The sequence below is a fragment of the Siphateles boraxobius genome, unplaced genomic scaffold (genome assembly GCF_051911475.1).
Source record: "Siphateles boraxobius isolate OS27281-9 unplaced genomic scaffold, OSU_SipBor_1 7, whole genome shotgun sequence".
Lineage (NCBI taxonomy): Eukaryota > Metazoa > Chordata > Actinopteri > Cypriniformes > Leuciscidae > Siphateles > Siphateles boraxobius.
The window spans coordinates 18621782-18636087 of NW_027509197.1; positions in this window are offsets into that span (position 1 = coordinate 18621782).

Sequence of the window (14306 nt, forward strand, 5' to 3'; positions counted from 1 at the left end):
ATACATTTACCTGACATATTAAATTGTGATATTTGATTATTCTAATTGACATTATTTTCATTCAAGAGTTTAAAAGAATAGTAAAACATTCGCTCACATTTAATGATGCACAGATATCATTAAAATCTTTTTCATTTATGGAGTCAGATGAAATAACGAGAAAATACATATGAGAAAATGTATTGCATTTAACCAAAAATACTTTGCTGCGAGAAAAGACAGTAACACGCAAAGACCTTCACCGCTAATTCGAGTACCGCCATTGGATCGAGTTAGACGGCCTTACACTTTTGTCAGTTTGAAGGAGAGGTGTATTCTGCCCAGATCTTCCTGCTCAGATCACTCTCACGTGACTCAGCTCTCCTGGTTGAGCTGCACTAGTAGGGTATGTGCCATGTGCCTATACAGACTGGCGCGCTGCTCTGTATTCCCTATGTGTGCTTATTTACAAGTGATGGCCCGCGTGGCTGGCCACCTTATTTTTTCCACTAATGGGGTTCCCCTGAAAGTTCGGGGTCTCATGGTAGATGCTTGGCGCGCACGGCGTTGACAAAGTGTTCCCGTAGCGTAAGCTAAACTTACGCAATACGAGAGAACCTCTCTTAAGAGAACGATACTCGGTTACTAACGTTACCTCGGTTCTCTCTAGAGAGGGAACGAGTATTGCGTAACCGGCCGTGCTCGTGCCACGAGCGACTTCGCTTCAGTCGACGAAAAACCAGGGAAGTCAGCCTACAGCCCCTGCTTTTATACGCTAAGCCACGCCCATTCTGGCGGGCTGTGACGCCCTTCATTGGGCGTGACGTCACGCCGGGCTCACTGGTAGGCTGCAGCAGTTGCCCGTAGGGCAGCCAATGAGCACGCGAGATGGCCTGCTCTAGGTCTGCTAGCTGCTGCACTGCGTTGACAATGAATACAAAATTAAGGATAATTTTTTGGCTTCAATATCTCGAGAAGATGAATCTTTCCCGTAGCGTAAGCTAAACTTACGCAATACTCGTTCCCTCTCTAGAGAGAACCGAGGTTACGTTAGTAACCGAGTATCGTTTTGCAGCTTGTCGTCAGTTGAGTCCCCACTCCGTTTGGCGTTTCCATGGTAACTCCCTCCGCTCCAGTAAAAATCAAATGCGACTCAATGTTCAGCATCATTAAAACGCATCGTTAAGTTAGCATATGCAGAATTTACATGAATATACATCTAGAATTAAAACATAAAAAATACTGATGGAGTGAATTATAAGAAAAAAGGATAAAATGTCCGGAAACTTTTTTTTTTGTTGATTTTTTTTTTAAGTGGATAGTAGGCTTAATGTAAATGGAATGAGAATATGAAAGCAGTAGCCTATAGCCATAATACAATAGCCTAAACATGGTGTAGAAACAAAAGTAGGCAACATATTTGAAAAACACACTAATTAAAAACTCCACATGATATAAGGCACAAATATATTTTCACATATGTACAAATATTTAAACGAAAAACAATTTAAGCTCTATGTTATAAGCATTTTAAAAATATATTTTCAAAATATATTTCAATATATTTATCGGTGTACCACATATATGTGAATATATTACATTTCTGTATGGGCATTACTTCAGTCATTTTGACAGATAATAAATTGTATAATTTAGGCTACCTGTGAAACCAAACCTGAAAAGAGACGTGAGGATTTGGGGAGGGGATAAAAAGAGATTCTTCGTGCAGTGAATTAATGTAGCCTATACATCGTAAATTAAATCGGGAGAACAGACCACAACTGTGCAGTATATGTTGACCTTTATCATAGCCTATTATTACAGCGGAATTCAAAGGGAAAAAATAAAATAATCATTAGGAAAAGAATTCTATCGATATTCTTGTTATAAGATGTCACGTTAAAATACCAAGTGTTACGTTATTCTCATGTTATTCTTAGATAAAACATAAAAGAAAACTGATAGCTCATAAAGTCAAACTGACGGATCAGCTTTATTTGTATGGCAACCTTATGATTTGAAATGATTCGTTTATGTCTTTTTGAATGGAAGTTCCCCAAACCGGAAGTGCCACCCATAATTCAAAACGCAGTAAGGTCTACAGGAATAAGGTGTATATTTGGACATTCTCATGGCGATAAACTGCTGTTAAAAGACAATATATATATATATATATATATATATATATATATATATATATATATATATATATATATACATATGTATTTATTGATTTTGCATGTTGTTCTTATTTTACATGGAATAACTCAGGAAGGAAATAAGGTAAGAGGAAAATTCTTTCTTTTTTTTTTTTTGTTGGTTTATTTAAGAGGGGACAGTGCAATTTCATAAAACACATGAACAAACATGGTTAAAAAAAAGCCAGAATTAGCCAAAAGGCTATTTTCCATCTGTAGTCCCCTGGCCAAGATGTAAAAGAAGCATTAAAATACAAAGATGAAAATACACTGTAAAATCTAACATTGTTCTTACTAACTATTGTTTAGTTAACTTTACTCAATCTCAGATAATGTTTTGAACTTACTTAAAAAAATAGTAATCTGTACTATTTGCATGCTATGCCTTCATTACTCAGAAAACACTATTAAACATTACTCGACTGATTTAAGTAGCATTTTGCCAAAGCAAAAAAAAAAAAAAAAAAAAAAAAAAACAGGCGGTGCAAATGGTTTTTGATAAGGGGCAATTCTTAATAGACTTTTAACTAATTTCTTCCACTTCTGCAGTCATCGTTCTTCATAAATTCATGTTGATTTCCTAAAATCAACCAAAAATTTCTCACCATTATTGTGATTAGTGTTCACTTTGGTTGGGCACTTGGAACTTCATTTATATCATTCTGATTCTCTTCCAATTGATGCAGTGATGCAACATGAAATCACAGTTATTTGATTTCAAAGGAAGTGAAGTAATAAATATTACATATATTTATACTTAAATTATTTCCATGTTCTTAATGAATGTATTTATGATTTATAACATTACTATCATGTTTAATAATGATCTTTTTACATTTTAATTGTAAACACTTATGGCATGAACTTTTAATTGGGTTGATATAATCCCTCTATATTTGTGACAATATCTTGCAATTTTGCTTGAGTCACACACAGACTTTAAAATTCAGAATGCAAACCACAACAATGGTAACAAGTTTTTTTTTTTAATTAATTTAATTAATTAGACCATTGCAATTATATTTGCTGTCTCTTGTCAGTATAACCCCAATAACGATAACAAATACAGTTTTAATGGTAAAATAAAGCCAAAAATGGTAAAACAAAGCAATTCATTTATTCATGCCGCAATGCACTCTGGGAGTAAACTTCCTCAGATCACAGATAGAATTAAGTTGACAAAACTTAAGTTATAAGTTATGCTTACTTAAATTAAGGCAACGAGTTTGCACAATTTAATTAAGTAAACTGAACTAATTAGTTTTTACGGTGTACATTTTACAAGTCTATGACAAATCAATGACTACAATATAAATGACACTATAAATATCTCACGACACACAATACCTATTACAATATTTTAACACACACGGTATCCAATTATACAATAGAGCACAACAGGCTTGGCTTTTAATGTTGGCAGATGTTTTTGACACATTGCAGTACATAGTACAAAAAAGTATTTTATAAATTCTGAAAAAAAGAAATTCTATTCATCAGCAAATAACTCAATGTTCAGACTCCAAGCTTTCAAATGAAACCTATTTTGTATTGATAAATACAGTAGTTTTGAAATATATGATTCTGAATTTTTTCGCAGCTAGGTGGCGCACGCGGGTATACTCTGTTTTAGAGGGATCAAAGCCCGTCTACGGAAAGCCTGGCCACTCCCTATCCACAAGTTTCCTATGTCCCATGAGGCCTTGCGTCAAAAGTGGGCGTGTCTTCCGGTTTGAAGTAAACAAGCGAGACCTGACACTCGTTCATTCATTCAACAGTTGATATTCATTCAAGATGTAACGTAAGCGATCCAAACTTGCTAACGATGTGGGAACATAACCTCAACGAAAGTAAAAAAGGGTCTGTAGCAGCCCTTGGGTCCAAAGAAACAGAGAGAGTCTCGACTGATGCATAAGGTGTCCTTTATTTAGTTCGTCAAACCAGCATGATGCTCAACTTTCACTCCATCACCTTAGCACCGTGAAAACTGTATTGAAAACATACAACAAACATTTCACACACACTTGTTTCACGGCTACAAACCTCATTACACAAGTAAAACATTCAAGATGACAAACATTAATTATCAGCAAATAAACCATACATGTGTACAAATATTATGAAATATCCATGAATGAGAGCATATCATACCTCGCTGCGCTCACCAAGGAATGCAAACAATATCCTTTCTTCCATCATGAAACGGTCGTCAAGTTCTTTAAATTCATGCATAAAACACGGGATCTCCAGATAAAATACATATAGACTCACTCAAACACAGCTGCCTGCCATTCACACCGCCATCCATCTTTAAATATTCATCTTCCCTTGTGCAAACTACGGTGCCACCAAAGGGACAAATTTCATTGTTACAGGTGCACCACATTTCTGGTCAATCACATACGATTAACATTAAAATACATACAAAGATAAATATACTTGAATAAGGTACAAACAATTACACAAATATTTTTACCACTAACCCAACCCATACTTCATTTAATTAACAGCATACGTTAAACTCCAAAGTAGTCCTTTACACTCCCACCAATCATGTCATGATAATGGTCGACACCAAATAATTCATACATGATTCTTAACATCTTTATACACAATTGTAACAACAATCCTTTACTGCACAAAAATAGCAGTAACTTAGGCTACTAGGGATGGGCATCCGATTACATTTTCTTAGTCGATCGTCGGGAGAATTAATGATCGACTAACGTTATAGGCTAAACTAATATTTATATTAAAATTTATTATTATTTAACTTTTTATAAATTAAAAATGCAATAAAAAATACAAAAATACAGCATGTTTTTCCACGATGAATTCTTTATTACTAGAAGATCAACTTGTGGCAGTTAAACTGGACGTTCGGTTAGGCTAAACTTGAAGATGCGCTGCGGTGCTCTGGAACCTGCCGCTGCGAGCCGGCGTTTCTTAAACAGAGACCCTAGTTTGTTCCTAAATAATAATAAAAAAAAGAATCATGTTAAATATGCTGTAACATACGCAATATAAAACTGAAATCGATCCACGAACCTGTGTCGCTGTGTGGGAAGGCAGAATTTCAACTCCCAGAGTTATCCTTCCCGGCCAGATCCAATAGGCTATAGCATATCTTTAAATTACTATTAGTAGCCTATTATTTGAAGTTAACATTATACAATACAATACCACAAAAACGTCCCGGGTTACGTATGTAACCCTAGTTCCCTGAAGGAACGAGACGCTGCGTGAAACGCGGCGGGAACGCCTCTTGCGTTGTGCGTCATGAAGCACGTATGGAATCAGCCCAATGGCGAGACGGAACGTCACGAGTGACGTCATCGACCAGGAAACTATAAAGCACACCCCTGAATACAATGGCGACAGCTTCTGGAAAAAGTCTGAAGCAAGTCGATCAAGGGAATGGCGGGAGTATGGCAACGACACGCAGCGTCTCGTTCCTTCAGGGAACTAGGGTTACATACGTAACCCGGGACGTTCCTTTTCAGGAACGTCGAGCTGCGTGAAACGCTGCGGGAACGCTTATACCAACGTCGCCATAAGAGCAAGTGACCGACTGTGTGAATCAAAGATTAAATTCAGCCGAAAGCACCTGCGCCCCAGGGGTGGAGCTGAGGTCTAGGTCATAAAACCTGACGAAAGTATGCGGTGAGGACCAGCCTGCCGCATCACAAACGTCCTGGAGGGAGACTCCTGACAATAAGGCTTTGGAAGCCGCCATACTCCTGGTAGAGTGAGCTTGGACAGCCAAAGGTGAAGGCTGACCAACCGACTCATAGGCAAGTGAGATGGCCTCAACCACCCACTTGCTCATCCTCTGCTTAGACTCTGGGGACCCCTTCTTAGGTGGTCCAAAACAAACAAACAGCTGTTCTTATTTTCTCCACAGGGCAGCTCTGTGGACGTAAGCATCTAAAGCCCGAACAGGGCAGAGCAGATTAAGTTTTTCCTGATCAGATGATGTAAAAGGAGGAGGACAGAAGGCCTGCAGAACTATAGGTCTGGCCACATTGGTAGGAACCTTAGGGACATAACCTGGCCTGGGGTGGAGAAAAGCCTTCACCATCCCAGGTGAAAACTCCAAACACGAAGGAGCAACCGAGAGAGCCTGAATATCTCCGATTCTCTTAAGAGAAGAAATGGCAAGGAGAAAAATAGTCTTCAAAGTAATAAACTTATCAGCAACTTCTTCAATAGGCTCAAAGGGAGCTAGGGAAAGACCTTCTAGGGCGATAGCTAAGTCCCATGCTGGCACCCTCGTGCGGACTACAGGCCTCAGCCTCAAAGTATCACGAAGAAAGCGAGTTATAAATGGGTGTCTCCCCAGAGAGACTCCACTGAAAGGGACATGGTAAGCAGCAAGTGCCGCCACATACACCTTTAGTGTGGAGGGGGATAGCCCTGAGGAGAAACGCTCCTGCAGGAACTCCAGCACTGCAGCCACTGGGCAGTTAACTGGGTCCAACAGGTGTTCTCCACACCAAGAAGTGAAGAGCCTCCACTTCAAGGCATATAACCTCCTCGTGGAAGGAGCTCTGGAATGAAGGATGGTCTCAACAACCTCGGTTGAGAGACCAGCCCCTACGAGCTGGGCCCCCTCAGAGGCCAAGCCCATAGCTTCCACAACTCTGGGCGGGGGTGAAGTATCAACCCGCTCGCCTGAGAGAGAAGGTCCCTCTTGATCGGAATCTCCAGAGGAGAGCCGTCTAGAAGAGACACTAGGTCCGTGAACCATACTCGGGCCGGCCAAAACGGGGCTACCAATAATAGACTGACCCCGTCCCGGCGAACCCTCTCCAGAACTCCTGGGAGCAGAGCAATCGGGGGAAAGGCGTACAGGCGTGATCTCGGCCACGCCTGCACCATAGCGTCCAACCCCAGCGGGGCTGGATGACTGAGAGAAAACCACAGTGGACAGTGTGATGTCTCCCTGGACGCAAATAGGTCTACCTCGGCACGACCATACTGCATCCAAAGGAGCTCCACCACCTCGGGGTGGAGTCTCCACTCCCCGGGCCTCGGCCCCTGCCTCGACAGGATGTCCGCTCCCCGATTTAAATAGCCCGGGAGATAAATCGCCCTCAATGAGAGAAGCTTCCCCTGGGACCATAGAAGGATCCGGCGAGCCAGATTGTATAACGGGCGAGAGCGCAGACCCCCCTGATGGTTTATGTAAGAGACCACCGATGTGTTGTCGGACCGGACAAGAACATGATGACCTCTCAGGTCTGGCAGGAAGTGCTTCAGAGCCTGAAACACTGCCAACATCTCTAGACAATTTATATGCCAAAATCGATGATGGTCCTGCCACAGACCCTGTGCTGGGCGACCACTCATGATCGCCCTCCAGCCTGTGAGGGAAGCATCTGTCGTTAGCGTTACACGACGACAAAGAGCTCCCAACACAGGTCCCTGGGACAGAAACCAAGGATCCCTCCACATGACCAGAGCACGGAGACAACTCCGTGTAACTTTGATCACGCGGAGGGGGTTTCCCCTCGGGGAGAACCCCTTGGTCCTGAGCCACCACTGTAATGGTCTCATGTACAGCAGGCCGCAGGGTATAACACTGGACGCTGCTGCCATCAGACCCAGCATTCTCTGGAACTGCTTTACAGTGAGCAACTGGCCTAGCTTTACTCTTTTTACAGCTGTGAGAATCGAAGCGATGCGGGCAGGCGACAGGCGAGCCCGCATTGCCACAGAATCCCATAGTACCCCCAGAAAGGATGTTATCTGTGATGGAGATAGAACACTCTTTTTGGCATTCAGCCTCAACCCCAATTTTTTGATGTGTGCGAGGACGACATCTCGATGCCGAGCCGCTTGCTGCTGCGATTGAGCGAGAATCAACCAATCGTCTATGTAGTTCAGTATACGAATGCCCTGGAGCCGCAGCGGGACTAGCGCTGCGTCCATGCACTTCGTGAACGTGCGGGGAGATAAAGCTAGGCCAAACGGAAGAACACGATATGGGTACGCTTCGCCCCCGAAAGCGAACCTCACGAACTTCCTGTGTTGCGGAAGGATGGAGATGTGGAAGTATGCGTCCTTCAGATCTATCGTGACAAACCAGTCCTCGGACCTAATTTGTGACACGATTTGCTTTAGCGTAAGCATCTTGAATTTGAGCTTGGCTACAGCACGATTTAATAGGCGCAGATCTAAAATTGGACGCAACCCCCCATCCTTCTTTGGAACGATGAAATATCGGCTGTAATAACCTGACTCCTCGCTGGGTGGAGGAACCAGTTCTATAGCCTCCTTTTGAAGGAGCGTTTTCACCTCTTGTTTCATTACCAGAGCCTGCTCGGGGCCCACCGCGGTGGGCAGGACCCCGTTGAATCGAGGAGGAGGAGATCTGAACTGAATGGCATAACCCCTTTCTATCGAATGCAGAACCCACTGAGATATTTTTGGAAGACTTTTCCACTCTGCCAGAAAATCTACTAAGGGTACCAGCCTCTCGAGGCTGGCCTCTGGAATATTTTGAGCAGCAGACACAGCGCCCTGTAACGGCGCACCGGCAGGGGACGACTGGTCTGACTGCTCTAAACCCCTCCTCAGAGGGGGCGAGCGTCCCTCGGGAAAGCGCTCGCTGGGCCCGTCTGCGCCCCGACACGAAGGCGGGGTTGGCAGAAGGGACCCCTGAGGGCACCGTGAGAGAACGGGCACCGTCTGAAGCGGTGAACACCTCCCTCTCACGGTGGGGACCACCCTCAGCATCCTGACACCAGTGGCGTCAGGACTTCTTAGACAAAGCCTTCCTAGCCATAATGACTGTCCTCAGATCAGTCTTACCACTAGAAGGCTTCGCCTGAGACTGTTGCGTCTGTTCCCACTGTTTAGAAGGGGGGCCACGAGACGCGACACTCTGCCTTTGTTGCGCCCTATGTGAGGAGCTAGTCGACGGCTTGGTCTGCCCTCGCCCAGCAGACCCTGGGACATGAACTTTAAGTGGGAGGAACTTTTGAAAAGCTGCAGCTTGTTTCTTTTCTTCCTGAAATGTATCTATGACCGTGTTTACCGCATCACCGAATAAACCAGATGGAGAAAGTGGAGCATCCAAAAGAAAAGCTTTCTCTTTATCCTTCATATCAGACAGATTAAGCCACAAGTGTCTCTCTGCGGCCACCAGGGCTGCCATAGAACGGCCCATTAGTTTAGCCGATTCCCTGGTGGCACGCAGAGATAAATTTGCAGCCTGACGCAGTTCTCGAACCACGTCAGTGCTGACCTCCTCACTCTCACTCATATCTTTTAAAAGATCGGCTTGGTATGCCTGCAATATTGACATCGTGTGCAGACACGCCGAAGCCTGACCAGCCGCCGAATAAGCCTTACCCACCAGAGCCGAAGTATTTCTGAGAGGCTTGGTGGGTAAAGCTGGTTTCTTAAGAGACGAGGAAGACTCAGCAGAAAGATGGCTAGCTAGAGTCTCCTCCGCCTTGGGCATCGCCCCATAACCATATAACTTAGCCCCCGATATATTAGAATATGTGGAAGTCTGGGGGCTAAACACACGATAAGAGGCGGGTCTCTTCCACGACCTCATCACCTCGGTGTGGTGATCGGGAAGAAACGGAAGGCCCGTGGAGGCTGAAAGCGGGAAGGCAAAAATCGTTCGTCAAGCTTGCTTTTTGAAACATATTCCTGCCTAACAGCTGGCCACTCAATGCTTAGTTTTGATACAGCATGAGTGAGCACCTCCATAAGCTCCTAATGTTCCGGGGAATGAGGTGACGAGTCCTAAACATCCCCTGTCTCAATACTGACAACATCCAGCTCCTCAGAACTGGATAGCTGCAGTATTGGTGCCTCAGCCTGGGGGGAAGAAACCACAATGCGTGCTTCCACACCCGGAACTGAGGCACTGGAACTGGCAGGTAAAGGCTGAGATAAGGCAGAGCCCGTCTCAAACCGCGCTGACAGATCCATTTGCGATCCCCACGACAGGCGCCGCCGCTCTGCCTCGACAGAAGCGGGACCCGAGCCGCGGGGAGCGCGAACCGAACCACTCTCCTCGAAGACTGATCGGCGGGAGCGGAGCGTTCTTAATGGAAAACGCTCGCAATGCTCACAATCAGCCCCCTCGAGAGCTGACTGGGCATGCTGCACTCCCAAACAAACAACACACAGATCGTGTGTATCCCCACCCGTGAGAAAACGAGTACAGGGGGGAACACACTTTCTGTCTATCAAATAGTGGTAAAAACTGTTTTCAAGTATGAGTAGATTGGTACACTTTCAGGTGAATTTTAACACTTAGAAATGTTCACAACTAAAACTTATTTAAATGCATTGTTCATGACACAAAAATATACATTACATCAGTTTTGAAAAGATTTACAAAAACATTTATTTGTCAATTACCTATATGTATAATATATACATACACTTTTGCACTGATTTAGCACACAGGGATTTATAAATGTCTAATAAACTGCACGTCAGGCATGTTGTCTGTCCTTTGTTGTTCTTGTACTGTCCGACACAGAGAGCAGAAATTAAGTCAGGAGCAATCTAAATAGAACTAAACATTTTGTGCTAATCATACTTGGGTGTATCTGCACTTTTTCACAAAGACCAACACTGGGAAGTTTAATGTTTATTAAAAATAAGGAGCAAGTAAAGTCTTGCAAAATCCAAGGATCTGAGACTGAAGGTGAGGGTACAGCGTCAGTGCAGGAGTCTTCAGGATCCACTGAATCCCCTTCGTGCTTCTTGTGTTGAAAGAGATAAAGGAAACAAAAACGGGATAAATTGTATATAGTTTAAATTATAATATATTATTTTTTTATTTAATTATATTACATTTTTATTAAATTATAATAAATTATACATAATAGGCAAGTAATAGTCAACAGAAACACAATGAATACAAAACACCAACCATACGTTTTTGCTTACTCAAATATGAAATCTAAAATAAGGATTTTTTCCTGTTATTGCACATTTAATATGGAATGAAACCGATATTCTCATTTTATCAATTACAATTATCACACTCCCCAATGTTATATTTAACCCCTGTTTAGAAGTCTTTCCCTCTTATTACACAACAAAGGATAAACATGCAATAGAACGGGTTTAACCATTAATAGGCTGTTTGTGGTTTGGTATTAACTTTATCCAATTACCTTTATTTTACCTGACAACGTCCCCTAAAACTACTAATTTAGAGCGCAATAATCAACTAGCATGCTTTAATACATAAGTTAATTTGATTCAGATGTACTGATAATATACAGGTCCTTCTCAAAAAATTAGCATATTGTGATAAAGTTAATTATTTTCCATAATGTAATGATAAAAATCAAATCATATATTCATATATTTTAGATTCATTGCACACCAACTGAAATATTTCAGGTCTTTTATTGTTTTAATACTGATGATTTTGGCATACAGCTCATGAAAACCCACAATTCCTATCTCAAAAAATTAGCATATCATGAAAAGGGTCTCTAAACGAGCTATTAACCTTATCATCTGAATCAACTAATTAACTCTAAACACCTGCAAAAGATTCCTGAGGCTTTTAAAAAACTCCCAGCCTGTTTCATTACTCAAAACCGCAATCATGGGTAAGACTGCCGACCTGACTGCTGTCCAGAAGGCCATCATTGACACCCTCAAGCAAGAGGGTAAGACACAGAAAGAAATTTCTGAACAAATACGGAATGGGACGGTTCCGGGAACTATGGAAAACACATTGCATCCCGGAAAGATGAGAGGCATGTTTTTTAGCCAAGTATTCATAATTTCGTAAGGAATATCTCGTGATCAACCCGATGGATTATGTTGTTGTAACCTAATGCTGCATTCCAGGCAGGTTTTTGAGCACGACTTCAAACCAAGACTCACGACTTTGTAGCAGGCCAGTCACGCCAAACTACCTGAGCGCAACATACTTATTGTTTCAGACACATAACATTGTAATACATAATCGTGTGTGTATTATTATCATTATTATTATATTATTATTCATTTGATTGCAACGTTATATTGTCCTAAAGTATATTCTCACCGTGTACCGCCTGCAGAAGCGCTGCATCCGTAGGGGCTGCCATTGTTGTTTTGTATGGTTTCGCGGGCTATGTTACGTAAGTATATCGATCTAGTACGAGTTCACGGGTGGGAAGTCACGGGTTTGACTGCCGTTCCAATGCACTTTCACAGGTATAAGGTTGGAAAAACACGGGTTACGTTGCCTGAACGCGGCATAATGCTCATATCAAACATATGAAGAAGAAAAAAAGAAAATTCAGATGTACATATAAATATTTGATTACTTTATTTTAATGTTTAAGATATTAAATATTGCTGAAGAAATAACAGTAAATGTAACGAACTAGAAAATTGAGTGAATGAGTTGCAGACTGTGGTGTTGTTCCTATGGTTTTCGAGGTTCGCGCGCTCGGCAGAGAGGGAGAGAGCTGAGATTATTTCTAATCATTAGCACTTAATTCTTGGTGAGTTCATAAACTATCTAATTTAGCTATAGTTTGTGTATTCTTAAGTCTTTTGTGGTCTTAAATGAAGTGATAAATTAACTGTTGATTTGCTGTTTAAAAGAGTTTATGTATGGTTACTAACTTTATGAGTGTAACGTAGCTCACGTGGAGTTTTTGCTAAAAATGCAGGCTCCTGCAACGAGCTATAAGCTAATTGAGTGTGCGCCATTTTAAGATGTAATCTTCTTCATTTTTAGCCCATAGTTGTGAGTAGTAAATAACAGACAGCAACTTTCAAAATGATTGATTGACAGGTGGGTGTGTCTATCCTTTGATCTTCCCCCGCCCTTTCCGGTTCCTCCCATTCCTGTCCCGTCCCTTGTCCCGCCCCTTCCCGTTCCGGATGACCTTTGATCTTGTTCCGCCCCTTACGGTTACAGCTTCTGTCAAAATGATGGATGGTGACAGTTAGTTTGATTGTTTGAAGTTCATTTGATCAAGAAAAGGGAGGTTTTGGCCTTTGATGTTAACATAAGCTTTGATGTTACAGTTACAAAGTGATGTGACAGTTAGTTTGGTCAAGAAAAAGTGTGACAGTTAGTTTGAGATATATTGGCTTTGATGGTGACAGTTAGTTTGATTGTTTGAAGTTGGTGTTTTGGTCACCGCATCCCCTAAATATCCCTGAGCTTTATCAAGGGCAGCTGTGAAAGTGATAAGAAAAAATGGTGGAAGTTTATCTGTTCTGTAAAAGATTATAAAATAAAACCTCACACAAAAAGTTTAAAATAAATGTAGAACTATTCACTGAACCAAGCATTTCAGTTTAAATAAAATGGTGAAAGTTTATCTGTTCTTTAAAAGAATATAAAATAAAATCTCACACAAAAAGTTTTAGATATTTAAGTTATATACACAATTAGATATTTAAAAGTTTGAATAAAATGGAGCCACAAAAATATTGCAAACAATCCAAATGTATGAATGATCTCACTCTGCCTCAAAAAACATAGAGAGCGAGCGTCTATGTGTGTGTGTGTGTGTGTGTGTGTGTGTGTGTGTGTGTGTGTGTGTGTGTGTGTGTGTGTGTGTGTGTGTGTGTGTGTGTGTGTGTGTGTGTGTGTGTGTGTGTGTCAAAGCAGGAATTTCCCCTCCCTCCGCATTGCTGAGGACCTTGGAAGTTTATCTCACACAGAAGTTGAAAAAGCATTATATTCATTTAAATGAAATGATTATAAAATTTACATTTAGTCATTCACAAATATTTTACACTGACTCAAGTTGAAAAACCATGCTGTTCAATTAAAAGTATATAAATTAAACAAAAATAAAATCATCTTACTGTTTCACCATGGTTGAAAAAAAAAACAGAAGTGTTTGCCCTGAAGTCTTTTCTCTCTGTCACACCAGCGTGTGGCTGGTCTGGTATCTGTTTTTGTGAACCGTTCCTGAGTCCATTGAAAAGCATTGTGTTCCTTTAAAAGTGTATAAATTAAAATATATCATGTATAAAATAAATAGTTTACTAATTTAACTAAAGTTGAAAAGCATGTTGTTCATTTAAAATCTTACTAAATTACTGAAGTTGAAAATCATGCTGTTCATTAAAAAATCTTACTAAATTACTGAAGTTGAAAATCATGCTGTTAATTAAAAA